Here is a 4,773-nt window from a genome sequence, read left to right on the forward strand (position 1 = left end):
CCACTCCAAGGTGTTCTCCAGGTTGCCTTTCCTGAGCTTCTATCTTCAGGCTCTCATTTAGTAGTTGTTGGAAACTACACTGCATTAGGCCTACAAATTGGGTATGGGGTGTAGAGAGATGGTGTGTTACACTCCAAGGTGTTCCCCAGGTTTCGTCCACATTGCTTCAGTCTTCCGACTCTCGTTTAGTAGTTGTAGAAAACTACACTGCATTAGGCCTACAAATTGGGTATGGGGTGTAGAGACGGTGTGTTCCACTCCAAGGTGTTCCCCAGGTTTCCTCGCCATTGCTTCAATCTTAATGCTCTCGTTTAGTAGTTGTTGGAAACTACACTGCATTAGGCCTACAAATTGGGTATGGGGTGTAGAGAGATGGTGTGTTACACTCCAAGGTGTTCCCCAGGTTTCGTCCACATTGCTTCGGTCTTCCGACTCTCGTTTAGTAGTTGTAGAAAACTACACTGCATTAGGCCTACAAATTGGGTATGGGGTGTAGAGACGGTGTGTTCCACTCCAAGGTGTTCCCCAGGTTTCCTCGCCATTGCTTCAATCTTAATGCTCTCGTTTAGTAGTTGTTGGAAACTACACTGCATTAGGCCTACAAATTGGGTATGGGGTGTAGAGACGGTGTCTTCCACTCCAAGGTGTTCTCCAGGTTGCCTTTCCTGAGCTTCTATCTTCAGGCTCTCGTTTAGTAGTTGTTGGAAACTACACTGCATTAGGCCTACACATTTGGTATGGGGTGTAGAGACGGTGTGTTCAACTCCAAGGTGTTCCCCAGGTTTCCTCTCCATTGCTTCAATCTTAATGCTCTCGTTTAGTAGTTGTTGGAAACTACACTGCATTAGGCCTACAAATTGGGTATGGGGTGTAGAGAGATGGTGTGTTCCACTCCAAGGTGTTCCCCAGGTTTCCTCTCCATTGCTTCGATCTTCTGGCTCTCGTTTAGTAGTTGTTGAAAACAACACTGCATTAGGCCTACTAGTTGGGTTGGGGCCTTCTATCTGTGTCTGCCGCTCCTTGCTGTTCTCCTACAGTGAACAAAGCTGTGCCGCCGGTTTACTACTGTTGCCAATTTTGAACTGCATTTAGAATACTTACTGATTTGGGCCTACTCTCTGTGTCATCCTCTCATTCCAGTTGTCCTCCACTGAACAAAACCATGCCCCCTGGTTAGTCCTGTTACCAATTTTGAACTGCATTTAGCCCACTTTATTCTTTGGGCCCATATCTGTTTCCCCCTCATCCTGCCCATTGCCCAGCCAGTGATAGATGAGTCTGCTGGTACATTGACCCATAATGCAACATTCCCCGTGCACGCTACACAGCAAGATTGTGACCCTGCTGAAAGTCAGGTTCCTCTTCCCGCATACCATACCACCTTACACGGGGACAAAGAGGAAGGTGCAGATGAAAGTGCAGGTTCCTTCATCAAGTGGGGGGAGGAATATTAGTTGGCGACGTCACTGGCACAGGGCCTCTCATAGTACGCAAAAGTGTTGCTGCCGGTGGGAGGCGCCCCCGCCGTGCAAACACACCGCTGTACTTTGAGGGGCCCTGTGCCAGTGCCAATGCCAACGAGTGGGCCCCCCCTGCTTGCTCAGGATCACAGCACTTGCAAAGTTTAAATACTTACCTCTCCCTGCTCCACTGCCGTGACGTGTTCCAGATTTCCTGGGCCCACTAATTACTTGAACCAGCCCTACCCCCCACAACTTTAGCCAAATGACCCCCAATTTCAAATGCCTTCCAATTATTATAAGTTAAATTACAATTGACAAGCTTCTGTAACAAGAATGGATGTTTTTGCCATTAAAATGGGCAGTGTAGGTGTTTTCCTGGCCTCCACTCACTGCCGACTATGCTCCCCCATTGACTTGCATTGGGTTTCGTGTTTCGGGCGATACCCGACTTTTCGCGATAATCGGCCAATTCCACTCGACTCGACTTCTAAGATAGTCGGGTTTCGCGAAACACGGCTCGACTCTAAAAAGGTCAAGGTCGCTCAACCCTACTCACCACACATCTAGATAAGTTCCTTAAGGGGTCTAGTTTCCAAAATGGTGTCACTTGTGGGGAGTTTCCACTGTTTAGGCACATCAGGGGCTCTCTAAACGTGACATGGCGTCCGATCTCAATTCCAGCCAATTCTGCATTGAAAAAGTCAAACGGCGCTCCTTCACTTCTAAGTTCTGCGGTGCGCCCAAAAAGTGGTTTACCCCCACATATGGGGTATTGTCGTATTCAGGAGAAATTGCATAACAAAATTTATGGTTATATTTCTGTTTTTACATTTGTGAAAATAAAAAAAATGGTTCTGAATTAAGATGTCTGCAAAAAAAAGTTAAATGTTCATTTTTTCCTTCCACATTGTTTCAGTTCCTGTGAAGCACGTAAAGGGTTAATAAACTTCTTGAATGTGGTTTTGAGAACCTTGAGGGGTGTAGTTTTTAGAATGGTGCCACACTTCATTATTTTCTATCATATAGACCCCTCAAAATGACTTCAAATGTGATGTGGTCCCTAAAAAAAAATGGTGTTGTAAAAATGAGAAATTACTGGTCAACTTTTAACCCTTATAACTCCCTAACAAAAAAAATTGTGTTTCCAAAATTGTGCTAATGTAAAGTAGACATGTGGGAAATGTTATTTATTAACTATTTTTCGTGACATATCTCTCTGATTTAAGGGCATAAAAATACAAAGTTTGAAAATTGCAAAATTTTAAAAATTTTCGCCATATTTCCGTTTTTTTCATAAATAATCGCAAGTAATATCGAAGAAATGTTACCACTAACATGAAGTACAATATGTCACGAAAAAACAATCTCAGAATCAGCAGGATCCGTTGAAGCGTTCCAGAGTTATAACCTCATAAAGTGACAGTGGTCAGAATTGCAAAAATTGGCCTGGTCATTAAGTACCAAATTGGCTCTGTCACTAAGGGGTTAAAGACATATTTTGGTTTGTTTGATACTTGTTTCTTCACTAGTTGTTTCCATGTGTTCCTTTGTGGTTCTGCTACCTTCAATCAAAATCTATAAAGTTCACATTCCAATAAGAACAAGGCAAGGAAACAATTGCACATACGGGTGTTTCCAAGCTTTTGACTGGTGCTGTCAATTTGACTCATACTACTTGTAAAATAGGCTTTCCTGTCTATTAATTTTGTAAGGGCTGGCTTGACATCTTTGTTCAGAGTATTGGTGAGGGTCCTGGAGGTGAATTACCAGTATCTCTTATCTCTTATGGTAAGAAAAACAAATTAGGCTTTGTATGGTTTAAGAAAATGAAGTCCTCTTTCTGCAGTTTTTTCCCTTTTCCTTGAATCCGTTTGTGTTCTCCAAAATTACTGTTTATTAAGGCCCTGATGCCTGTTTATTGCCCCCCCATGGGCCTGATGCCTATGGGGGGCAAAGATCTTCCTTGCACAGAAAACACCACAAATATGCCATACATATAATATGTATCTTTTCTTTAGAAATATCCGTTAGCATATAGTCCCATTAGCACATTTTATGTCTTGAATATTGCAGATGGTTAGCCAATATCTTAATGGGCTTTTAGAATGGCTTTTCAGTTATTCCCCATTTCATTTGTATGATTGTTAAGCAGAGGGACACAGTCTTTAGTTGTACAAAAATATATTTTTTAATACATTTGAAAGGTAGGCATTTAAAAATGAATTATGAGTGAAGAACGGCATCTGCCATACCACAGGATCACATGTTGATGTGCAAGATTTCTATGTTTTTAAAGAAAAGATGGTCTCCTGCCAGCTTGAGATGATTCAAGTACTTGGCCCGCAACCAGGACTCCTTCACAATGCTAGTCTTCTAATCTGAGAATGCTGCTTTCAGTAATCACCTTAATATGAAATTCTTAAAATGAAAATGCCAGTCATTAATTGGCTTATAACCAACAAGCTCTGAAAGTGACAAAATGAAAATTATTACTTTGAGTGGCACGCAGGTGTTTAACTGTTAAAAACACATTCTTCCCTGGATATGGCTGTAAGCCTACTTTGTAGAACTCATTTAGCAAAAGGAACGCCAGAAAAGTAGGATGCACTACGGCAGGGGTGCACAACCATTTTTGATCAGAGACCAGTACTTTAATGCCTCATTTAGATGGCCTTAAAGAAGCTATTCCCTGAGGATTTTTTTTTTATAAATCTGTGTATGTAGTATAAATGCGTCGCTCACATATCGCCACCTTACCCTGAATCCAGCGCCATTCTGCTCCTCTTCTGAGTAACGTCACCACTCTTCAGAATCTCTGGGTAACACAGCGCTCTGCGTGACCAGGATGTGGTTTTTACAATGTAACCCTATGGAGTGTCAGAACGTGGCTCCATATTCTTTCATTGTAAGAGAGACTTCCATCTCACACATAGCGCACAGAGACGGATAGGCTTAAGAGCTGTAACGTTGCTAAGAAGAGGAGCAGAACTGGGCTGGATCCTGGAGAAGGCGGTGGCAGGTGAGTATGTTAATACACACACTATTACACATATACTGTACATGGATGTAACATCCGTACCAGCTCATGTCATTTCTGTTTCTGCTTTGGCCGCTGGGCAGCAGTGCGCCTTTATTGCTTGTCAGCCCTACTCCTATTTTTTTTTCCCTGGGACTATTAGTGCTGCTTTATAAGTGAACTATGGGGTTAATTTTGGTTTAGGTTTTTATTACAACTTCCTGAGAGCCCTGGTTGGGGCAGTCATCCATTTACACCACTGAAGCACTCCCAGTCAGTACCATTGCTATCCTG

This window comes from Ranitomeya imitator, chromosome 6, assembly GCF_032444005.1.
Source record: "Ranitomeya imitator isolate aRanImi1 chromosome 6, aRanImi1.pri, whole genome shotgun sequence".
In the NCBI taxonomy this organism is placed as follows: domain Eukaryota; kingdom Metazoa; phylum Chordata; class Amphibia; order Anura; family Dendrobatidae; genus Ranitomeya; species Ranitomeya imitator.